Source organism: Miniopterus natalensis, chromosome 16 (genome assembly GCF_054644295.1).
Source record: "Miniopterus natalensis isolate mMinNat1 chromosome 16, mMinNat1.hap1, whole genome shotgun sequence".
Lineage (NCBI taxonomy): Eukaryota > Metazoa > Chordata > Mammalia > Chiroptera > Miniopteridae > Miniopterus > Miniopterus natalensis.
In genome coordinates, this window is record NC_142096.1 from 18,121,663 (window position 1) to 18,148,342 (window position 26,680).

Here is a 26,680-nt window from a genome sequence, read left to right on the forward strand (position 1 = left end):
CACCAGCTCTTCTGCCTGGGAGGAAGCTGCCCCTCCAGCTGTCGCCAGGATTCCAGGCAGGTTAGTTCCTCCCCAAGTGTCCCAGGTCCTTTCCAGCTGCTGCCCAGCGCTGGGCTCAGAGGGAGTGCATCTGGGTGAGTCTGTGCTCGGGCCCTTTAAGAGAAGCTGCTGGGGCTCCCGCAGCCTCCGGGACCCTCAGCCACAGTCCCCGCTGGTTTCACAGCCTGGAGTTGTGGGGACGTCTCTTCCTGGCCCTGGAGCCCTGGGCTGGGGGCCTGATGTGGGGCTGGGACCCCCTCACTCCTCCAGGAAACCCCCACCGCCGAGGTGTCCTCCCGGGTTTACCCGGTGGCACTGGGTGTGGGCCTGTGGCCGCGTCTCCATGATTCAGCCCCGACCCGCCCGCGTCTCCGCCCCTCCTACCGGGTCTCGGTGCTTCTTCAGCTCCCTGGTTGTGGGGCTTCTGTGCAGCCGGATCTGAGGAGGCTCTGAGTGACGGTGGTTCTGTATTTTAGTTGTAATTTTGATGTGGTTGCGGGAGGCTGCGAGTGCAGCTGTTCCCTACGCTGCCACCTTGTTTCTCCTGTTATGTATTTTAGATACTAGCCCTTTGTTGGATATGTGTTTTGTAAAAATTTCTTTCAAACCATAACTTGTCTTTTCATCCTAACAAGGCCTTTATTGGAGTAAAGTTTTTAATTTTCACATAATCTATTGCTCTTCCTTTATAGATCATGTTTTTGGTGTAAAATATAAGAATCTTTTGCCTGGCCTTAGACCCTGGAGACTTTCTGTGTTTTTAAAAATATTTTCTATGTTTATTTTAAGAGATTTACTATTTTATGTTTTACATTTAGGACCAGAATTCATTTTGTGTTAATATGCATTTAAAACTTGAGGTTTAGATTGAGTTTGCTTTTGTTTTTGCTTTTGTTTTTGTTTTTACCTCTAGATAGCCAATTGTTCCAGCACCATTTGTTGAAGAGGTTATCTTTCTTCCATTGAATTGCTTTTGTATATTTGTCAAAAAACAGTTGGGCATATTTGTGTAGGTCTGTTTCTAGGTTCTGTATTGTTTCATTAACCTATGTGTCTACCCCTCTCCAATACCATACCGTCTTGATTACTATGGCTATACAATTAGTCTTGAAAATGGGTTGACTGATTCCTCTCAATTTATTCTTCTTATCTAAATTGTTATAGCTATTCGAGTTCCTTTGATTTTCCATATAAATTTTAGAAGGATCTTTTATATGTTTACAAACACTATTCCTAAGATTTTAATGGACATTTTCTTAAACTATATGTTAACATTGAAAGAACTGACATCTTTACTATGCTGAGTCTCTCAATTCAACAACATAGTATGTTTATGAACATATGTAAGTGAACAGAATTATAATAAAAAGAAACAGAATTATATTAAAAAGAGAACATAATTATATTTTTTTTAAAAGAAAGAACAACAGGTGATCAGAGGAAGCCTATTACTCCCAGACCCTACCAGCCAAGGCTATGGGAGATGGAATCTATTTGCTTTCTTTTCTTTTTTCTGTTCATTGTTAAAGTACCTTTAGATTTATTTTCATTTTTATTAACCAGTATATAGATATTTGCTTTATTAAATTATAAAACATAAACAATAAGGAAAATAAAATCATGTAAAATTGTCAACAATTCCATTATCCAATGATAATATTACTTTATATACACTCAAAATTCTTCTAAATATTGCATATGATTGATTATACTTACAGTCTATTCTTCTGGCTTTTACCCAGCAATATTATTAAAGAAAATATTTTGTACTGTAAGAATTTCTATAACACCTTTTTAATTTTAGCTCAAATACACCAAAAATAATAACGAGAACAGAATCTCTCACATTTGCTTGACAACAGTTATAAAACTAAATATCAAAACTCTTAGAACTTCCTTTTTAACATTTTTTGGTAAAATAATTTCAAAATTACAGAAAAGTTGCAGGAATAATACACAGATCTCCTATACACTTTACTCTAAAATCACCAAGTTTAATATATCGATACATTTGTTTTATCATTTCTCCTGGCCCTCCATGTGTGTATACATACATACATATAACATGTATATATTATACATGTTAAAGGTTAAAGCATGAAAGAGAAGCAAATAGTGAGACTGGAGAGATAGTTTAGAGTCAGGTGCTGAAGTGTTCAGAACGTGAACTTGATTCTGAGGATAATGGAGGTCATTGGGGGACTTTTAGTCAAGGACATATTTTTGGTTCTTAGAAAGATAATGTCTTAAAGATAATTGAGTGAGTTGCTCTTATTGAGAGCACTGAAGAGAGGAAATTATTGTGATCTGCACTGCAGTAAAAGGGATGAAAAGATGAAACACATTTAAAGACATGTAGTAGAATATCTAGAGAACTTGGAGATTTGATATAAAGAATGAAGACTAGGGAGGGACAGTGTAACAAAATTCTGTTGTGTACACTGAATGTCAGATGATGTAATCCACTAAGACTGGGAACATAGGAGAAAACAACTCTGTGGATGAAGGGAGTGGCTGGATACAATTTTAGACATGGTATTTTTGAGATGTCAGGGACATACAAGTGGAGTTGTCCTCCAGGACTCTCAGAGAGAGATTTGTGCCAGAAATATAGGTTTAGGCATCATCAACTCACAGTCATTGAAACTATGGGCTAAAGAAGATCCCCTAGAGATTAAGGTGTGCCTGAAAAATGGAATGGAGAGTGACTAGGGAACACAGTAGGACTGTTTAGTGTATTGATGGCCCCATTGAGTTTGGAGAACCATGAATTCATAGACACAAACATATTGATAGGGTGACTTCCAGAAACATGTTGTAGCTCAGGTGTATAAAAGCGAAGCAAACAGTTCAGTTGAACAAGGTGAGTGTAAGTGTTATAAAGAACAATAAAGGAAGGGAGTTAAAATTATTGGCAAATGAGCAATCAAAATGATAGATAACAGATTCTAAGCTGCATATTGAAGGAAGTAAACCTAGAGGGAGGCTGACAGGTGAGTGGTGGGCCTAGATGTTTCCGTAGGTCAAACAATAGATTCAGTAGCTGTATCTGAGTGAAAAGAAAGGAGTTATATATAAGAGGTGGAAATCAGAGATTGGAATGCTTGTGTTTCAGAGTTTCTTGAGTGTACTTTTGAATAATGACCAGGTAGAGGACAGCAGATAGAAAGTAGCTAAGTGGAGTGACTGGAAATCCTTGAGATTAAGGAGATTTAGTCAGCAAGGCAATCAAGTTTTAGATATATCTTCCTTTTGGGTGATAAAAAACATCTAAATGGCAATGGGTCTTGGAATAAAAAATAAGTCTATGGACAAAATACCAGTACTTCAGTGAATTATGGAAATGAGAGGACATAAAGAGTGACATTACCAGAAGGAAGAAGAGTAAGTATGTGGAATAGCCCTAGGAAGGGGAGAGGGTGCTGGTCCACACTCCAGGGTGGTCTTACTAAATGTGGGGTAATAAGATGCTTCCACTTGAGGGGCTGCAAGATAGTCAGGTTCATTAAGGCAGGGTGATGGTCCCAACAAAGAGGACAACACCATTGAAGAAGAACTTCCTGGGGAATAGGGTTTCCAAAGGCAAATTGGCGTGAGAAGGAGGGAACACAGAAAGGCCGAGCAGCATTACTCTAAGAGCAAAGGGGGATTCTATTTTAACCTAACAATAGGGATGAAGTGAGGTTCATAGGACATTTCTCACTTTTATCATCACAGGCAGAAATAATAATTTTCATAATGTCAGAAAAGATAGCTAATAAAATGAGATTTTTAAATACTTAAATGCAATGATAAAAATTAAAACACTTATTTGTGCTTTTGTAAGGCTATGGAAGAGGTCAAGATAAAAAATGGTGGGAAAGGAAGAGGCACCCAAATTATGCTCAGCCAACAGTGATGGAAAGAGAGGGAATGTTTAGAACTTGCTGACCTATACAGCAGCTGCTAGCTTTATATAGCTATTCAGATTTAAATTTCAACTAGTTAACATTAAAATTCAATTCTTCCTATCATTAACCACATTTCAAGTATACAATAGCCGCCTGTGGATGGTTGCTGCCATATCGGAGTACAGATATAAGACATTTCTGTCATCGCAGAAAGTGCTATTGAACAGTGTTGGTTTAGCTTGTAATAAATCCTAAATAACATACTGGATTTTTCCTATACATATATACCTATGATAAAGTTTAATTTATAAATTAGGCATAGTAAGAGATTAACAGCAATGACTAATAATAAAATAGGACAATTATAAAATATACTGTAATAAAAGTTACATGAATGTGGTCTCTCTCAAAATATCTTGTTGTACTTGTATGTACAGCATGGAGACACTGGACAAAGGGATGATTCACGTCCCAGGCAGAACAGAGCAGACAGGCTAGATTCCATCACACTACTCAAAACAGTGCACAATTTAATACTTATGAATTGTTAATTTCTGGAATTTTCCATTTAATATTTTTGGATGGTGGTTGGCTATGAGTAACTGAAACTATGGAAAGCAAAACTGCAGATAAGGAGGACTGCTGTAGAATCTTAGGCTCCTACTCAGTTTGAGTAGAGACAAGTGTTAGCTGAGAAGGAGACCCAAATTTCTTAATTTACAGTGAAATGATAACCTGTAGACTGCATCCTATTTTCCCATTAACATCTATGAATTATAGAGAAAAGTGTCACTGGTGATATATGGTCATTTTCAAAGAATTGAAGCTAGGTAGGTTTAAATTTTTTTTATATATATATATCCTTTGCATGCTAAAAGGCAAAAGAAAATTTATATGTAGTCTAAAACAACTAAAAATGTCTCTGTAATTTTGCTTAAAAAACAAACATAAGAAGAGCTTCCATGGGGATTATGTTAATACCTTTATGAATTTTCCTCATTTTGTGGTCCAGAGTAGTCTGCCATCTACTGAATTAAATCTGTAGATTCTTGTTTAGGTTTGCTCTGAAACAGTCTGTTCTAGCACAATTTAATTTCATGGTCAAATGATAATTATTCCAAAAAGCTTTTAGCCGTGAGCCTTTTTGTGACTTTTAGTTGCAAATGTAGCCACTTCTAAACCTGTTCTGTGGTGTTTAGGTGTGGATACAATAAAGATTTTTCCTGTTCCCACTCTGAGGTTTTCTCTTTCTTTCTTTCTTTCTTTCTTTCTTTCTTTCTTTCTTTCTTTCTTTCTTTCTTTCTTTCTTTCTTTCTTTCTTTCTTTCTTTCTTCTTTTTTCTTTTTTTTTATAGGGAAAATCAGAGATTTACATCTGAAAACAGGACACCAACTTTGTATATTTCTGTTGGTACAGATTACTAAACTATTTCCTCAAGTTAGTTAAGGGTAAGACCAATAATTCATACCTTGTCAGCCTACAAGAAAAACTTTGTCTTTTTCAAGGTTTATTACATGAGACTTCTGAGTAACAAATTTGATGTTTACTTCATTGACTTATATGGGCAATTATTACAACAACATTGTAATTATTTTGCATATTTTAAAAGTTGATACAAACCCCCAAATTGTGATTATATCTGCCACCTCAGAGATCCCTATACTAGGTTCACAGTTTAGCACTTTTGGTGGAATTTTAACAGTAAGTCTTTAATCAATACTGCACACACTGAAGGGTATGATCATTGTAATTTAATGTTGATACCAATATTCCTTCTGTTGGGTTTGGTGGAACAAGTCCATTATCAATGTAATTAAAGCCCATCAGAAATGCACTTTTCATGAATTTCATGAGTATCTTTTTTATAATGAAGGTAAATTTTGTTTTACTGTTTTGGAATTAATTTAAATCTTTCTGACAAAGCTCTCATCACTGGACTCCAAAGCCAGCTACAGTCTAAGATCCCTCCTAGATAGAATTAAAACAAGAAGAAAGGCAAGACCCAGATTGCAGTGGTTGTTAGATGGGAATCGTTTAGTCTAGTCCCTCAGGATAGTTTTGCATTTAGATGCCTTAAACAAGACAGAGCATTTGATTAGTTTTCCTTAACGAACTTCACATGACGCAGTTCTTTGGTTACATAATTCTCCCGTCTTTCTCTGGGTTTACAGAATTTTAATTGTGTTTTAATCTTGGCTTTATATAAAGCATACATAATCCCCTTGGTGGATAGAATGCATGGAAATAAAAAGTGTTATTACTAGTGCATCTCCTAGTCTATTAGTGCTTTGATAGATGCCCTAACTGATTCTTCAAAATAAAATTGTTATATACATTGTGTTCTTTCTACAACATTACTATTATGAGTAGAAGGAATATTTTAGGGTAGGATAAATAGTAAATTGGCAAGAAGCTACAACACTGATATGTACACACTTAGTGTACATCAGCCCATCTGAGGCTGCTATTAGAGTAATGGGTGCAATGGAGGGAGTACCAATTTGCTCAAATTTATTTTGGGAAAAGATCAAAGTGGTATTAGGGCTTTGGAAGCAGTAGCCTTGGCAGTTTCCTGAACACTCTCTGGCTCCAGTAGAAAGGAGTGCACAAGCTATATAGCAGCGGCATGATGTTTGGGCAGAAATAAGGTCCAAGATGCTGAGAGAGAGCAGGGTGCTATCAAAGCCACTAGATCAGCGATTTTCAATCAGTGTGCCGCAAGAATTTTTAAAACATGCAATACCTGACTCTTTAGTTGGAGGCACTGACCTCTTTTCCCTTGGATTGTCAAATATAAAAATGGCAACAGCCAACACAACAGTAGCCACACACTGCAAATGCCCTGTCCTGAACCACAAATATATAGGCCTTTTAATAGAGTTGTACCTTATTGGGCACATCGCATAATAAAGTTGTGTCTGATTCTTGGTACCAGTTAATTCTTGGTACCAGAAATCCTTATATAGAAGTATAGGCACCTGATTTTTTTAAAAAAAAGTCACTTTGGAGCAAAAAGAGTAATTACCTTTTTTCTTTTCTTTAGTAAATCAAATTATACCTGTTTTCTTGTCATCTCATTTGTGTGCCATGGGATGAAGAAGGTTGAAAATCGCTGCACTAGATGGTTGGGGTGTCTACTTATTCAATCTAGGCAATGCCCCGTAAGCCAGCGGGCAGTGAGGAAACATGAGGATAAATTCCACATTCCCCAGTGCCGTTTCTCTACAGCAGCGAGCTTCAACCGGTGCTCTGCAAGAATTTTTAAAACACGCAGTACGTGACTATTTAGTCAGGGGCACTGACCTCTCTTCCAGTAGATTATCAAATAAAATAATGATGGCCAACATGACAATAGTCATCTGGCATGAGTGATGAAAATTATACCTATATTTTTTTGTCAGATTGGCAAAAAAATATGTTTTTTGTTGTGCCACAGAGTTTTAGTAATTAATTTCTATGTGCCAGGAGATGAGAAAGGTTAGAAATTGCTTCTCTACAGACAGGGAAATTATGCTGAATATTAAAAGTAACTTCAAGGCTGCTGTGGCCACCTGCTGTCTTTATGATTTGACTAGGGAAGGATCACCAGTTAGATCTTCTGATCCCTGGGGCTCCTGATTAAGAACAGCATTCGCCTGGGAAGGCAACCAGTACAGAAGGACTAATTAGAAGTGAGGTGTTTGGCTCTGCTTTTCTCCAGAATTATGAATAATTCTGGCCTAGTCATTGAAACCCTGGATGCCTGCAGTTTTCAGCCTTGTCAGTGAGAGCCACCAATAATGACGTTACCTTCTGATTTATAGGTGAGCTCCAAATGTGGTCAGTCCCCACAGACACGAATCCAAGGAGAAGCAGCAGCGCAGCAGTGGCAGCAATTTCAGGATTTAGTCAACACCAGATGGAAATCCTATCCTTTGGTTAAAAGTCTTCTAAGACTTTGGCCGACTGGTAAACTTGGCAGAGCCAATTATTATAGCAATTAAGATTTTAAAATGTGAGTGAAATTATCAGCCAACCTTGTGCCAAAAGCTGGCAGACAAATACATCAAATTTAGGTCAGGGATGTTATTCCCTGTACCAGAAGTAATTCAATTATATCCCAGCCCCAGGCATGTACATTCTGACCCCAGGAGACCTGGTAGTTCTAATAGGTCTTCTTTGGGCTAAAGATATCCTGGAACGCCCTTCCTGACCCATGCCCGCCTCTCTGGGGCACTAACCTTGAAGAACAGCAGGAGCCACCATTTGTTCTGACATTTAACTCCTTGGGAAATTGCCATGCTGACAAAACGCCTTTGATGGCCAAATTTGCCTTTGCTGTGTTTATTATAAAAAGATTACTAGAGGATTGCTTGGTATTTCTGATGAGGTCTTGAAGTGGAAATGTTTGTTTGTTCTTGTTTTAAGGAGTAGGCTTTTTTTTACCATAATATATTTTATAGTATTAAGAAATCTGCCTTTAAAGTCCTACTATTAATAATTATTTATTATTATTATTATTATTATTAATTTAGATACTGTGAGCATGGTAAATTTCACATATAGTCAAATCTCTCCACATCAATATTTTAAATAGAGGTATTTTTTTATGTTTTTATTAATTTCAGAGGGCAGAAGGGAGAGGGAGAGAGAGATAGAAACATCAAGGATGAGAGTCATTAATTGGCTGCCTCCTACACGCCCCCTATTGGGGATCGAGACCGAAACCTAGGGACGTGCCCAGACCGGGAGTCAACTGTGACGGTCTGGTTCATAGGTTGCCGCTCAAACACTGAACCATGCAGGCTTGGCAGAAAGGTATTTTTATATGACAGCAAGTGTGCATCCAGGATCATACTTATGAAGTGATATCAAGGCATATTTAAAAATAAACAATTTCAGGCTTCCATTTTTTTTATTAATAATGTTTAAGTCAATTGGCCCTCCTTTTGCTCATGATTAGAGAAGGAAAGGAAATAAGAAAATATATTTTTGCAAAACTTTCCTTTTCTGTTATCCTTATGTTCCTACTCTTCCCTTCCTGGCCCAAACAGTAACAATAACAACAAAAAATATTTGACAGAAAAAGTGAGAGAGAGAACACAATGGGTTACAACTTGCTTAAGTGTAGGAGCTAATCGCCCCTCTACCTAGCTGTTGAGAGAGTCATCTAATAGCCTGAACCCCAATTTTTCCATCCATAAAATGGTATGGTTAAATTAGATCAAGAGAGGAGGGCAGGTTCTTCTGCAATGCCAGATCTGGGTGGAGAAGGCTTTGAGGTCCAAAGGCCCATCTGGAAGGAATATCTTGATGGACCATCAGTGTTGACTACAGGGACAGAAGAGGAGGGTGAGAGCATAAATGCCATACATTTGCCATTCCTGAACTAGGTGATTATATGACATCATTTTTATTAGTAGCAATCTTTAAGACTAAAAATCCATTTTTCTAAATCTTCTAGTGAAAAAGCAATTCCAGGTTAGAGCAGTGTTAACCCAATACCCAAGTGGAATGGGAGAGGGAGACCTATTTGAAACAACAGGTACTAACTTCTTTAGCAATGAGTGCTAGCACTCATTCATGGACTAGCTGCTCTGTACGCAACACTGTACTGGACTCCAAGGACACAGAGATGAATAACCAGGTGCTAAATGTCAGAAATTTATAGTACAATGGCTCTGATGGGAATTTTTAGAAATGCAATATATGGTTGAGTTTCTGTCCAGCCTTGATCAGTGTCAGTGAGGATCATTTTCTGGGCAATACTGCAGAATAAATAAAACAGAGCTTTGCAAGGATAACTAACCTAGTCTTTGAAAGAGACCTTCTGGACAGATCTGCTGCTGGTGACCATACCCTTGGGCTGTGCCATTCCCAGGAACGACTTGGAGCCCATTCAAATTAGAACTATTTACTCTACAAAACCACCTCATTATGCCTTTGTCCAGAAAATTCCCAAGATGTGCTTGCCCAATATTCTATGAAAAGAAGAAAGTGGCTACCCATGATTTTAGTAATTGAGAGAAAGACTAGAGTTTTTAATACACTTTCCATATTTTTCATACTCCTCACTGAGTGAAAGCCTTAACACAGGAATACTATAGCATTTCTGAAAATGCTAAAAATTGGATGGACCCTCATGGTTTAGGGAGATTTGAACTAAAGGCATGAAGATTCATTGATAAGTTTCATGAAGTCTCTGCCATCTTGGGATCTTAGACTTTGGCTCATGGCTACATAACAATGATATCCCATAATATCTCTTACTATTTTACAGCTTCAAAGACAGGTTCACACGCATCCTCTCAGAGTTTTAAAAGTCTGTTGAGGGAAGTTACCCACCCAAACACTGAATCTTCCTTGTCCTTGGTCTTATGACCAGCAACACCAAATCTTAGGCTGTGAAGACGGGAACAGTCCCATGCAAGCTCCAGCCTCTCCTGGTCCATCCCACACTGCTGGGCTCTCAATCCTGATCTGTGGTAGTGCTTGGGGCATAACACATCCCTTTGATTCAGGATTAAAGTTGTAAGTTGTCTAGAGAAAACTCTTTTTCAAAGTTGATTATAGCACAGATCTCTTTAAAAAGGAAACTGCTAAGCAGATTCATTACCCATAGATGTAAAGAAATCACTTTGATTTTGGTTTAGGAAGGTGGTTTACAAAAATTCAGCTGTCTTGAGTTGCAGCTGACCCATTTTAATATCCATTCCTCCCATTTTCCCTTTGCCCCTTCCTCTTTTTCTGCTCCACCTTATTCCTGTATGGTAGCTAACCTGTCTGAACACCCAGTTCCTCTTTCTTTCCTTTGTTCTGTCCTGTGGTCCTGCTCTACTCCACCTGTTCTCTGCCTCAACCCCCAAGCGTATTCGATATGACTCAGAGGCACAGTGGTTTGGACTGAAAGGAATGGAAGCATAAAGAAATTCTTATACTCTTTGTATCTAATTAATTTCTCTGGTACAAATTCAATATTAAATGCAGATTGCAGCTAAAATGGTTCTTAAGGGAATAACAGAAGGATATCGGATCTTAGCGGACTGCTAATTGAAAGGAATAGCTGGCTGGGAAGCTTTTAATAAACATTTACTTTCTATGGTTTAAAAATAGGACTGCTAGAGGGGCAGGGAGAGTGTGGAGATGACTCTGTAGCCTTGGTTAAAAATAGCCTGAGATTGATTAAATTTGCTTATAATAGTTAAGAACCTATCTTTCTTTCTTGACATGTCAGAGGCACTTGGTCAATTAAATCTTTAACCATACCTCCCATGAAATAATTGTTTCAGGAAGACTTGAATTAGTGGTGGCTGGTGTTCTGCACATAACTCATCAGAGCTCTCCAGGATTTTTTTCATTTAAGCACCTGCTTATTACATTAAAATTTTTTTCAACTATAAGAATCCCTTACCCAAGTCCTCCAACAAAAACAAAAACAAAAGAATCACATCCTTTCCTTGCTCGCATCACTTTACATTTTCCTCTCCTTTTTATAATCCTGTCTTTTCTGGGCCATTTTTCCAGAGTTCAGCATAGTAAACATTTGATTTACTAGTGTTTTGTCAACAAACCTTGACATAATTCCCCGAAGACAGAGGGATCCAGCTGTGTGTTTGTGTAAATGTCTAAATAACACTGTGGGCAGGGAAACTGCACGAAGCTCCAGAGACCTGAATTCCAGTCCTAAGGCTCTTTGCTCTCACTTTTCTTAGGGACCCTTAGTTTCTTCATCTACAAAGTAAGGAGGTGGCCTATTTGAACTTCCTAAGATCATCCTTAGAAAAATATTTGTGGTCTTGTGTCAGATTCTTCCACCTTAAAATGGTTATTGTTCCTATATTATGCAGAACAGAACTGTGCAATACCAAAAGAGAATGACTACAACTCAGTTCATTGTGTTTAAAAATGAATTTTTACTTTGTCAACTGAAAATTAACATTGACTAGTGTTTTGTCACCAAAAGGATTTATTCGGGAAAAAGAAAGGATTGCAGCCCACTGCCTGTAGACATGGCAGCCACTCTGCCTGGCATGCCAAGATGGAGAGACATTTATCCAAGGGAAGAGGGAGTTGAGGGAAAGGGGAGCCAGAACCACAGAGCTTTATTACAAGCACAGAGCTCATCCCATGGTGTTCTTGCGTGCTCTTGGGATTGCTCAGGAAGCTTCCCTAAGCCCCAGCTCCCCCCATAGGCCCTCGGGCTGACTGTGTCTCCTTGCCCGGCTAGTTAGTCTTTATCATTTCTCTCCCACTATGCTCCTTCCCCCATTCACATGCACCCCAGCACTCCTACCACGGCCACTGCCCTCTAAAATAACAAAAATCTCTTTTGTGCTAGAGTATCTGAGGACATCTGTTCTGGAAGGTTACAAACTAGGAGCAAAAACAAAATTGAGATCATTTTCGGCTTGCTCATTTCTGAAAGATTTTATAGTCAGTCGTTTCCAATATTTATCTGAATTACTTGGCGTACTATCTTAGATGATGAGTGGTCAAAACAGTTACATCTAAAGTAGCATGGAATTAGCCTGCTTTGCATCTAAATGTATCTGAAACATGAAACAAATAATAAAAACAGATAGATAAAAACCCAATCCTCTTCTCCCAATCAGCCATCATTTTTCTAACCTTGGATTTCTTTTTTTTTTCTTTGAGTCTGGGATTTTAGTCTTTCTTCCAGTGAGGTTTTGGTAAATTAAAATATTCCCCCATCACTTTATTTTGGTTAGAAAAAATTTCATATCACATCGTAGGATTCATATTATATCGTGTTTCCATGTCAACTATTAATATTGGCTCTGGTATCTCTCTGTTGATAAGAGATGAAACTGGAGAGTTTTCAGCTGAGAGTTCACTTAAAGTCAGCCCTAGCCTTCCAGTGATTGTGACAGACCTTGGTCTCATCCACGCTCAGCCCAGGCAGTGATGAAAGGCTCAATATCTGGAGGTCATTCCACTGCTGTGGGTGACAGGAACTGCTGTGCACAATCTGTGCAGCAGGTAGTCAAGAAAAGCATGATGTCAGGAAAACATTATGGAAATACTCAGCAGCACAGACTTAATTGCTGGCAAAGAGGTCCACAGGAAGGAGCAGAGTCCTCGCCACAGAGAATGACTTCAGAACAGGACTCTGAGCCTGAGGATGATGTTTATACAATGGAGATGCAGTTGAAGAATCCAGAAAAAACAACAAGAAAACAGGAAACCATTTCCTGAAAATTTAGTACCAAGACGTAATTTATTTATAGGGACCAAGTAATAATCCCATTTACTAGAATTAATGGTTAGGGTCAGACTATAGCTATTACAAAATTGGCTGGATGCTAAGTTGGCTTGGGTTTATCTCTTTGCTGATATTGAATCATTTTAGGTTTGGAGCTAAGAAAAGGGCACGGTGATCTCTATTTTGTAAACATCTTCCTAAAAAATTACCCTGACTAGCCTGAATCATTGGCCCATCTCTTTCATCTTATTGAATCATGACAGATTGGTACATAAATAACAGATAATCCTGAGACTACTGAAGCCAAAAGTAACATGATAAATTTCTTGATTGTCAATAAATGGTTATTTTTGAGTAAAGTAAAAATCCAATGACTTTTTTCTATTCATATCAACAAGTGTTTGTGGAGTACCTGCTATTAACTGGAAAAAGTGCAGGAGGCTATGATGGTATAAACAAAACAATTTTGACCTCAGTGGCTCTCCTCTGTGCTCTTTAGCAGTTTGTTCTAACCTCAAACAAAAAACAAAGGATACCTCTTCATTGTAGGGCCCCAAACCAGGGAGTAGGCGATGTGTAATTTTGCCTTTTCGTGAAATAAGAATTCTCAGAATTGGGAAATGGAATTTATGCTTTCCATCTGGAAATATTTATTGAGAACCTACTACATGTTGAGCATTGTGCTGGACTCTTGGGATGCAAAAATGAAAACAAATGGTTACTGGCTTGAAATAGCTTACAGTCTGAAAGGGAAGACACACACACAGACCATTTCTCTAGGAATGAACATGTCTGCTCCTATCAGACATTTATATTTTACACAAGACACTGGTTCCCACTTTGCAGGAAAAGAGTTGTTACAAGTTTCTCTATTATCAGATGTAACAAATAGGGCAATATAGACCCACAAGAAGAAAGAGCACTTGGGAATAATAAAATTCGGTTTCAATATTAAAATTGCAGTATAAGAATGTTCTAGTACAGTACATATTGTCAAAACAGAAGATTGGTGCCTCCCAGGAAATTGTAAATTGTCTGACTTTTGTTCACTCTTTTTCTCTTTGTGGCAGTTTGCTCTCTCTGCATCTAATTTTTTTCCATGGAAAACTAGTAAGGTCATTGTGACATCTTATGTTACAGAGAGAGAGGAAAGAAAGAAATACACTGGAAAATTTTATTATTGTGTCAGATAAAAAAAATTCTTATATTACCTATTTTTCCTGTTTATTTTTTTCCTAAGAAATATTCAAAAGGAAAGGAAAACCTACAATCCTAAGTTTGTACTTGGTACTCAGAAGTAAAGTACATTTTGCAATTTCTGATTCTTTGGTGAACTTTAGTTTTACTACATAAAGACAAAAGCATTGTTCCTTAACTATTAATATAAATTTAAGTACCTAAATTCATTTCATGTGTCAAATATATCACTCTTTGAGTGCATGCACTCTTGTGTACTGAAATGTTAGTACACCGAAATCATTTGCCATGCTCCCAAAGGCCATTCTGTTGGAAGGGTAAAATGTGAAAATAATTAATTCTCCACTTTACATTAGTTCATGGGCAAAAAACTGTAATATGTGCTGCTGGTCTACAGAAATGAATAAGTTGGGATCCCTCTTCTTAAGAAACTTACAATCTACTGGGGAAGACAACCTAAGTGCACTAACTGAAATTCATGGTAAGTGTTATAAAAACACATAAGATAATACAGCAAAATAATGAAGACCTACATTGGGCTAAAGTTATATTCATTTATAAGTTATTATTTTTATTTTAAAAATAAAGAAAAAATACTTGGAAAAATGGGATGATTTCCCCTTGTTTTCCCAGTTAGGCAGTGGTGGAAACAAAATTCATGTTTATATGATTGTGTGACCCATAATTGATACCTCTCAGCAAAGCAGTGTGTACAAGAGAGGCTAGCATTAATTGGAGAAGTAAAATAAAGGTGAACCTTAGTGGCAATTATTATGACTTTCCCCCCAATTTCTGCCTGGAAAGCTGAAACTGACTTCTCCCCCTGTCATCTCTCATTTCTGCATTTAATCCTCTTGTGCTGTCTCTTGCAGAAAACAAGGGCTTATGAACCTAGAAGCCAGTGCATTGCAGTGGGTTATGCCAGGCTATCTATTGACTTGAAAAACAGTCATTGAAAAACAGTGTTTTAACAGCGCAAACCAACAGAATTAACAGTAGGTTCAAACAATGTATATTTTTAGAAGCAAAAGCCAGACCACTTGCTTACCTTCTGTGTAACTTCAGTACCTCACCCTTTGGGCTCAGAAATTGGCCTAATAATATACAGGAATTAATGTACTTGCCTAGTCCTTAATTAACTACCTGGAATGATGGGAGACACTTGAGTTCAGAACAGATTAGGTTACTCACCATATTATCAAAAAATGGCCAACTGGTACTGAACCAACGTACAAATTTGGGGTCAGCAACTCCAAGTTATAGAAGTTGGTTTTTTTGTCGAAAGGGTAGAGGAAGGAAGAATGTTCTGCTTTTTGTACAAATACTATGAAAACACAATGGTTGGGCTTCTTTTCATAAAAGTAGATTTTTAAAAAAATTTAAATAATGGGTACATTAATTGTGTTACATTATGTCTCCCTAAAATCCTAAAGTTATTTTGGGGGAACATACCCTTCTTTTCCATCTCCACTGAACCTTACCTGACTCCATTATGCCTTATTTTGGTAGTCTGCCTATATAATAAATACTACATCATTTACCAAGACTCAGTGCTAATCTCTTCTACAAAGTCAGATGTGATCCCCTTATTGGCACAGGACACGTCCTTCTTTGTGTCTTCCAGGTCAGCTTCCTAGCATAGTTGTTGATTTGTGTGTCTCTCTCTAAACTTAAGGTAGCCATGACCTCTTTGAATAAAAGGACCGTGAGTCTTCTCCTTTCTTTACTTTGGCATAACATTCTTACCAAGATATTTTCTTTTCCTGTCATGTACATCTGGCAAAGTCCCAATCCTGGATGAACCTAGCCCTTCAGCTGAACCAGAGCAGCTGAGCACCACCAAGTACCACCACAGTGGTTTCAACAAGACAGATTGGTGCCATGAGAAATTTGTGATCACCTTCCCCACTCTGCACCCCAATATTGTTTTATAACCCTACTCTTTTCCTTTTATTGACTTATTCTGTGTCCAAAAAGACTACTTCGAAAATTCTCCATATTCTTCAGACATCCACCTCTTTTATCTTTTTCGAACATCCTTTTTTTTACAGAAAGAGTAGGATTAGGATCCGTTAGCTCCCCTCCACTAAGTCTTCATCTTCCCCTCCACTTACTTACTTTCTTCTTCATAAAGAGCAGAGCTGACCTTCCCTCTACCTGGGACCAATCCTTCCACCTGGCTCTGTGTCCGATCATTGCTTTCTCCTGCTTTCCCATGAAGCCTAAACCACCAAATATCCCCTTTTCTACTGTATAGATCCAAAATCTCCCTTTCAGTGAAATGCTTTCTCTCTAGTTTTAAACCATTTCATGTCTCTCATTAAAATAAATAAAGCAAAACGTTTCCTCAACAGCCTATTCAATCTCTAGCTGGTCAGCTCTCACTCTGGTATTCTTCATAGCATAACATCTGGAAAGTGTCGTCTGGACTCATCAGTTTCACTTGCTAACTTTAACTTTCTCCTCAACACACTTCACTCATTAATTACTTCACTGAAGTTGTTCTGAGATCATCAGTGAGTTCCATGGAGTGAGCTCAATGGAAACCTGTTTGTCCTATTAACTTGGCCTCAGCTGTGTTTGCTACTGTTGACAGTGACTGTTTACTGTTCTGTGACATCACATTCTGGTTTTTTTACCTTTTTGTTATTTTCCATCTTCCTTGTAGACTCATCCTTTCTTACCTAGCCATTCGATTTTTTACCTTGCTTCTTATTATGTGTTGTAAGGATAAAAAGAATATTGATAAACTAGGTGAATGGTATAAAACTTAATAATTCAGCTTACATTTGTTAATCCACCACCTATTAAAAATTCCTATATGTTTTTCATAATCTTTGAATCTCCTCTTGACTTTGCCCAATCCCATGCCTTTCATTCTAAATTTTGTGTGCTTTGTTCTTACATTCTTGTTTATAGTTTTGCCACATACTTATATCACTAAGAAATTGATTGCTTAATTTAGGATGTTTTTGAATTTTGTTTAGATGGAATCACATTGCAAGTATTCTTAAGAAGAATTTCTTCTTCCTTCTACCTCTGCCCCCAAAGAACCAACAACCTCAGCACGGTTAACATTTGTGGCCATATAATTTTTTGGTGTGGGGAGGTATGGGGTAGTGGCCGATATGAGATATTTATCAGCATCTTTGGACTCTACCCAATAGATACCAGTAATATTCCTTCTCCCAGCTCTGAAAACAAAAACATCTACAGGCATTGACAAATGCAACCTGGGGAGTGGCGAGGAGAGGGAAGTGAGAAATTACTCCCAGGTTGAGAACCACTGCTTTAAGTCCAAGTACAAATACAAAATTGCCTACCTGACCTCTCCACTTGTATAGCTCAAAGGCTTCTCAGTCTCAGTGTCTAATCAACTCTTGGCCTGCAGTGCCACCACACACGCTGGCTTATTTCCCAACTAGGGTTCTTTCTCTACTGAGAGGCAACACCATTCCTCCAGTTGTCTACATGCCCAGGAGTCATTCTGGATATTTCCCCCAGCCTCACCTTCCTGTATATCCAAACCATCACTTAAACATGACAACATTCAAATATCTCTCCAATCTGTTTCGTTCTTTCATTATCTAGCTCATTAACCTATTCCATCCATCTTCTCCTTCAAATGTTACAAAAGTATTTTTTTATCTGCTTTCATCTGCATTCACTGCTGAATTTGCTTGGCCAAATCTATTTTCCATTTTTGCAACAACTCTCCTTCATTTACTCTTCAGGACATAAAAGAATCAAGGAAGAACAAACTACCTCAAACTGAGTCAAAAAACAAGAGTTAATAATATGAGGTTTTAGTTATTCCTTAATATAGAAAGGCTGCATCTTTAAGAGCTGAGATCCTACTGAATAACCTAACACATCCCCTGCTATTTACAAGTCCAAATTCCCCAAGGTCTTCACATTACTGCTCCTATCTATTCATCTGCCCATAGTTCTGTAACCCAGATAGACACACTCATTATTTTACAGATGTCCCATTTTCCTCTGACCTTGAAAGTTTGCTCTGTATTCTACGAACCTGTAATACTTTCCCCTTCAACTCTACCACATTTTACTATGACTTACCTCAATTTAGGAGAAAATTATTATTTATTGAGTTCCTGGTATATGTCAGACCTTGTGTTAGAAAGCAATACCCCAATGAAGTGGATATGTTTATTCCTGATTTACAGAGGAGGAGGTTGAGACTAGGGGATAGGAAATAGCTTTTCTAAGGATCACAGGTTGGTAAGAGTCAGCACCAGGATTCAAACTCAACAGGATCTAACACAAAAACCTGTTCTTTTACTGCTACCTTGCACAACCTTATAAAGCCTTCCCTTACCTTATCAAACTTTAAAAGCTTTTCATTTGGCCTCCTATACAAATATGTTACCACCTTTCACAGCACATGATCCTATAGGGTCAATGACAATTATATATCTTATGTGTTCAATAAGAATAAAAGATTCTTGAGAGTCAAAAATAAATCTTTTATTTCTTTTATGTATCTCTTAAAATATGTTACCACATATTTAGATACCACAAAGTAGATGATAAATAAATGCATATTGAAGAGATTTGAAAAAATCTAAATAAAGCACAGTCAAAGGAAAAGATATGAGGCATAATTTTAGCTATGGTTTGGCTAGTAGCCTCAAAGAGTAGTCCATTTGGAAGATGTTAGCTTGACTATGCTATATCAGAAAACAAAAACAGAATATGTTTCCTGTACACTTGGCTATATATTTATTTCAAGTTTGATGGATTAGGTTTCATTATATAAACTGAACTAACCTTTGATTCTGCTCCCAGGGCATCCTGCCCTCAGGAATTACTTCCATTAATCTCTCTGTTTTGAGTATCCAGATAGTGAGGTTGAAAGATCTGATTCTGATCCCTAATCTCCCACTTCTTTACTATGCAGGCATAAGTAACAAAATTTATTCTGTGGGGACTTCAGTTCGTTTTAAGATGAAAAAAATTTCTCATTTGAATTTGAATATAAATAAAATGTGTTAAAACCTAAAGAGTTTTGAAGACTTTATGAGAAAAGCTTTATGCAAACTGTCCTTTATGTCACTTTTAAGTATATTTTTCTTTTCTAATTAATTTTAGAAGGATTCAAGAAGAGATGACAAAATATAGGGGTGGGCAAAAGTAGGTTTATAGTGTTCATATGATTAATAAATAATAATACAAGAGTAAACTCTGTTTCATGTACTCACAACTGTAAACCTATATTTGCCCTACCTTGTATATTAGGTTCACAACGAACATTCACGCTAATATTAAACAAACCAGCTAGTGAACATATCTATTTCATAGTTGAACCCCATAAAGGGAACAATCTTAAATTTGCAATTGTTTTGGGATGGAAATGTTGATGTTTTTTAAATATATACTTTACATTACATTGAGGTCTGATGTATTTCTATATGATGTAGTTGCATCATGTCAAGCTCTGTGGATGTGACTGCCCATCCACTCATGAATGCAGTGGGAAATAGCAAATGGGGAGCCAATATGGCCTCATCACTGAGATGGCCCTTAGTGTCTCTTACCACCAAGATTTACCTTTTAACAGCAAAGAAATTATAGTTCACGGAAATGTCAACATGTGGCTTCGGGAGCCCAAACTGGACTCTTGAATTAGAATACCCCATTTATCAAATACCATTTTTTTTGTTTCACTGGTTCTTATACTTTCCTTATGCTCTTTTTTCATCTTGAGAGGGTTTGCATGTAATTTAATATCCCTTTATGATATTTTATGAATCAAGGCCATGTTTCTCAACTAGTAATTGCAGTCCTTTAAATGTGTAATGAAAGCTGTTCAGAAATTCACTGGGCCATACTTTCTTACACTTCATTGACTCTTTATGCTGGGAAGAGTGAAGACATCTAGGAAGGTGTATCATATGAAATATTAATGTGGAGAAAAGACAGAAGTTAGTAGAAAGCAGAGAGGGAAAGGGGAGGGGATGAAAGAGAATTAGTAGGTGGTGGGAAGGACAACGATAAAATAAATGGGTATTTTAGTAAACAGGTAGATATGAGGGGATGGCTCTGAAAAGTTCACATGATCTGAAAACATTGTTGAAATACCTTGGATGAAGGTTTTCTAAAGAGAGACCCTTTGGTAGCTTTTCTCAGCTCTGAAACCTGTGACCCTCCTGAAAATAGGATAAGTAGTTTTTATATTCTCGACAGAAAACACAGGGTGTTTTCCTCACTGTGTTATAAGAAAGTCAAACATGTAGTGTTTGATTACCCTGCTGCCATATTCAACATGAAGTGTCTTCCTTTTGCTATGAACAGCATGTCTCCTGAATTGTCTCTTGCCTGAGCTGCCTGAAAACACAAACTGATTACAGAAAGAGGGGGTTTGGCGTGCCCAGTATGACAAAATTAATTGAGCAATAAGTTTAAAAAATGTAAGAATTTCGTCAGGCATGGTGAAAATGGAAAGTCAGATGGATTTTAGAGACATCTGCTCCTAAAAATAAAAAAACAGTTTGTTTTTAAAAATTACTCTCCTAAATTTTGTTTTAAAATTTGCATCTTTAATCTGGGCAACTGTTACTTACCTAGTCCTTCCTCCCACACAATCTTTGATGAGAAAAAAATAAAGCTTTAGATTCACGTGTCGTAAATGTCTTAGCCTGAATCTACCAAAAAGCAGAGCCTGAGACAAGAGGGAGTATGCATGTGGTTTATTTGGGGAGGTGGTCCCAGGGAGCAAGAAAGGGAGACAAGAAAGGAAGGCCCACCAGCCCAAGATGCTCTGTCATTCTGGTCACCACTGTGAGCAACTGGAGCTGGGCATGCCTAGAAAAGGCAAGAGGAGAGCTTTAATTCAATGACTCTTCTGATCCTCCTTGGTCAAGGGTGGTCCTAAGGGTAAATAGTCCTAGGACAGAGATTAGGAGAAAAAAACTGCAGCTTCACCAAGGTGCTCTCCAGTTACCCTTGTGCAAAACTAACAAACTCAGCAAGAGCTAGAGTAAAGTTGGACTGGAGGCTGGGAGGCAGGACTCAGTGAGGTGAGGGGAGTCAAGCAGAATCACTCGACACTTGAAGTCTGGGACTTCTCAGCTATATCAAGCCTTTGGGTATGATTTTTGGATATTTTGGATTATATAGACAATTTTTTAAATGCTCAAGAAAGGTCATGCTTGTTTGTGAGGAAGTTAATCAATAAATAAATTCAATTGTCTCAGGCAGATATTGATAAGCAGACTGCTTGGTGTTAGGACCCATGATCAGAATCCCAGCCTTGCCTTCTAGAAACTCACACTTCGAAGGCTACTCTGAACCACACAGTATATCAGGTTCAACTCCATGTTAAGGGGCTTCGTTAGTTCTAACCCAAATAACATTTTAATATAAGACCAGTGGCAATTTAGTCATGGGTAGTTGACACATTTTCCTGGACTAGAAATCTGAGATTGTTTAATAACTTAGGATGCTCTGAAAGTGGGTCTGGCTGTGTCTAGATAGCATGGATTTTGGAGGTCGACAAACATGGTGTCCATGATCAGCTCGACTGCTCACTAGCTGCGACCTTCCTAATTGACCACAGCCTCTTATGGCAAAGATTCTTCATAGGTTAAAAGGTGTAAATAACAGCACCTTCATAAAGTGTCTGAGAAGACTAAGAAAACGTATATAAAGCGTTTTACCCAGTACCAGTGTATTTTAGGCAGAAAGTTATTTTTAATTATTTTTACCGTATTATGTGCATTCATTCCACAGGACTGAGTGCCTTCTGCCACAGCCTCAAAACTGCTCACATACACCGCCATACCTTCCTCGGGCCAGTTCCATGGACTGCCCCTCAGCTACATTCAAAACCAGGTTGGAAGTTCGAGTCTGGTGGCATCACATCTTTTTTTAATGTCGGCAAGTTTAATTTTAATTCTGAGCAATGTTAAAACAACAGAAGGATGTAGGCAGTTTTCTGTTATTTGTGCAACATGCTAAAAATTATGCGTTAGACCAAAAATTAAGAAAAGCTGCCCTATAAATTTCAATTAAATCTCACATTTTACATTAAATCTTGCATTGGTTTTAATATTTAATACATCAACATGAACACGTTCCCATAAACCGTAAAAGAAGTTTGGGAAAAGCCTATAAGGATGTATTTTATTTTTCCTCAAAGCTACCCTTTAAATAAAGCATGAAATCAGTTGGATTGTCCTCTATGATAGAGTGCAGTGAAGGTCTGCGGTGCAGGAGGGAGTGGGGTGGGGGAGTCAATGGAAGAAAAAGGGGGTCATCTGTAATATTTTAAATAATAAAGATAACTTACTAAAAAACCCCTTCAAAATCAAGTCGCACTGACCATTAATGTTGCTGAATTGAGTCCAAGACACAGCATATAACTTTAGTTCATAAAGTACCAGCACAGCTCAAATTATATCCTGGAAGAATGATGGCACATGCCCAGTTCTCTCTTGGTTTATTTCATTTCCTGCTGTATTCTCAGAGTTGAGAGGAGTGCCTATCTCTGAATAAGTGCTCAATAAATGTTGAATGAAGAATGAGTAAAGGAATTCATTACATTAGGTGAAGGGGACTTTGCATTGGAAACACTGAACTTTTTGTTTGTGGGCACAATTCCTAGGACACAATCTCTATAGTTACCAGCTTGGTAGGTGGTCACAGAAACTTTGAGTGTGGTCTTCCTGAACAGGACTCTACATACTGTTAGACTGTTTGGACTGTGCATCAGCCCCCTGCTGTGTTTAACACATTGTTTTTGCACATCCTGTTTGCTAAATTCTTACAGCCAATGACAACTTTCCCTGGGGCATTAAAACAGTTGAGAACACAAGTTGCTGAACAAGTAAGATAATGAAATGATTACGTCTGTAATGATAGAGAAAGGTCTTCCTACTTTCCTGGACTCATCTCCATGAGCCGCTGTATTTCCCCGAGGAGGGAACATTCTGGTCTTAGGACAAGTACTGTCTGTAGCACAGGAAACTCATGTGCTTTGCTCTTGCTGAACTGATACACAACCTCCAGAAGCCTTTCAACTCTCCATTCTCAGAAATTAGGTGCTTGGGGTGAGCCTGATAAAGTCTACACTAAACCGGCAATTGTAAGCTTGGGGCAGGCCAACATTTATAGTGTCCATCTCAGAATCTTGCTACACAGGGCACCACTGATGGCCTCTGTGGACAGTGAAGACTGCCAGGCTCGTGATGCAAAGGGAGGGGGAACTGCTGCTCATGATAAAGCTCTCTTACTCACAGGCACTAAAAGATTTTAGACCTGACCCATCTAGACCTCCCATTCTTTTGTTCCCCATCTTTTCACAACACTATATATTTTATATTGCTTAATTCTGCCAAGATTCTGAAGAAACACAACTTAATCTCTTCTCCTAGAATGGATGAGTTAATAAATAAACAATAAAATTATAATAAAACAATAATCTGAACAGTGATGAAGTGTCTTAAAGAGAATGAAAATGACTGCACCTAGACCTGAACAGCTCTAGTCATTCAATGGTGCTGGTAAACTTGGCCTCTGTAACATACAAGGACCTAAGGCCACCCAGGAACACAGCACACCCTGAGCTGTAATGAGGTGCCTGAGGACCAACTCCTTGTACTCTCCTCCCTCTCCACTTTGCCACTGAAAAGATGTGATGGGTCAGATGCCCCAGGTCCATGGGTATTTCAGTTCACTTTTAAAACTATAAATGTCCATAAGTCAGCTAAAGTGAGGATTAAAAGTTGCAAGGCAATATCTTGTCTTTTAAAAAGAATAAAACATTACACACACACACACACTCACTTGGAACATTCCTCATTTGTCATAAAATCAGTCCATCAAGATTTAGGATGAAGGTTCTGATTCAATCATAATCACAATTTCCTAAGTTATAAGAACAAATATTCTGTTAGTCTGTTTTTAAAAAATATGGTTAATGATTTTTACCAGTAGTCTCTTAATTACATGAAGTCTTGAATATAAGTTGTACCATGTCAATATTATATCAACTAAAAGTCAAGGTTATGTTTACTCCAAGCCACACTTCTCCATTTTAACACACATTTCACTATAAAATACTAGTATAGTAGAACTCTAAAGAGCATGGACATTAGAATGTCAGTTCTACCTGAGTGGGGAAGAAAGGGTGAAGGAGAGGTGATAAGTGAGTCATGAAATGGTAGAAATTCCAGGGTGATAAAGGGTGTGGAGAAGCATCCTTTCTGGGCAAGGGAACCACAGGAGCAAAAGTATGAGGTGTCAATTCATAGCCAAGGAGCAGCAAGTGCTTGAATCTTATAGGGACGTAAGATGTATACAGGCAATAGAGGCCAAAGGTTAGGTTAGGAAGGGTAAATTAAAAGCATTAAATGTCTATATTTGCATTGCCCGAGTTTATGCACATCTTCTAAGCAGTGGGGAATCACTGAGCTTTTTAAGATGAGAGAGAGATTGGATTCAATTTATGCATGCAGAAATAATGGAAAGAGCCCATTAGAGAGTTCAAAGTTGATTCATAATAGGAACTAACATTTATAGACTGTCTACTCTTTACCGGGCTCCATGCTAAATCCTTCATTTTTATTTTATTAATTCTCAGATAAACCTATACAAGCAGTACTGTTATCTTCTTTCTGAACGAAAGGAAGTGCTAAGATAGAAACATGTTAAGCTTAAGGTCATACTGTAGTAGTAGGTTACAGAACCAAAACAGAAACCCAGAAAAGCAGACTTTAGAAAGAGAGGGGGAAAAACATATTAAGAAGATAAAAGTTTCAGAAGATAGTCTTTATCAAATACAGGGGGTAAGAGAGGGATAAGATCCTAGCATGACCCCTAGGCTTCTATCTTAAATAACCAAATGAATGGTGTGTGGATTATCAGTATAGGAAATGGGACAAATTGGAAACAAAATAATAGGTGTTTTGAATATGTTTGTTTTCATATACCTGTGGGAAATCTGGAAAGTAAATGGACATATGGGTAAGCAGATGGACATACAGTTTTGGATCTCTGGTGAGGGTTGGAGTGGGAGATACAGATTTGTAAATCACCAAACAGGAGGAGAAGTCAGAGGGTGAACAATATTGAACATTGACAGAAGAGTATTATCTGTTGAATTGTGCCCCTCTAAAAGAATGTTGAAGCCTTAATGCTCTGCACCAGTGAATGTGACCTTACTTGGAAACAAAACAGGGTCTTTGCAGATGATCAAGTTAAGATGAGATCTTAGGGTGGGTCTTAATCCAGTAGGACCGTGTGTTTATGGAAAGGAGAAATTTGGACACAAACCAACACACAGAGGGAGAGAAAAAGAGAGAAAACACCATGTGAAGATAAAAGCTGAGATTAAGGTGATGCATCCACAATCTAAGTAATGCCAAAGATTGCCAGCAAACCAGAAGCCAAGAGAGAGGCTTGTACTAGAGTCTCCTTCACAGCCTTCAGAAGAAAGCAACCCTGCCAACACCTTGATCTCAGACATCTAGCCCCCAGAACTGGTTGACAACATATTTCTGTTGTTTAAGCTGCTAGCCTGTGGTGCTTTGTTAAAGCAGCCCGAAACAACTAATACGAACAGGTAGAGAAGTAACTGTATGGAAGAGTGAATGATTATTGGTGATGATTGAACAAATACTGTCAGTTCAAAAACAAGTTTGCCAGTCAGAGAAGCAGGAAAGGCTATTCCAGGGTTATTCTGAGAGAAGAATGAGCTTGTGAAAAGGCACAGAATTGTAAGAAAGGTAACACCAGCTGCTTGCTCTGGGCTGGTCACCAAGCCACAGCTCTGGAGTGATACAAGAACATGTGTTTTTTTTTCATGAAAGTCCCTTTAAACTGCATAAAGAAACCTTATTTTTACCCAAGGCAAGATTGATAACCATGTATTGTTATAAATATGCAAGAACTCCGAGAACAGTGTCCCTATGCACCTTTTTAAAGGACCTACTAGATAATAAGCTTCAGACAAGCAAACATGCTGTAAAGATATTGATGTAGGGACTGTAGAAGTATTCTAGCCAAAAAAAGGGGGGGGGGGCAGGCTCAGAATGTATGCAATTTTCAACCCCTAATGAGTAAGTTATCTAGGATATGATCATCACTTGATGATGACATCATAAAAGAGAACATTAGTGCCTCCTCAAAAAAGTAGCCCTCAAGGAAGTCCCAGACATCACCTGCTAAAAATGACCAAACTTGGATCTGTTCAAAATTCTAACACTAACTACCCATTTGAAGAAAACACAAAGAACAGATCTGTTAATGACACCACACAAATTCAATCATCAAAATCAAGACAATGAAAATATGCAAGAAATGAAAAAAAATGGAAGGGAAATTCATGGTG

At 37.9% G+C, this 26,680-nt stretch overlaps 1 protein-coding gene across 1 annotated transcript in view; it reads left to right on the forward strand.

Annotated features, from left to right (window-relative positions):
• XKR4 (XK related 4) overlaps window positions 1-26,680 on the forward strand; it is a 219,030-nt gene that overhangs the window by 107,630 nt on the left and 84,720 nt on the right. The gene's annotated exons all lie outside the window — the stretch shown is intronic.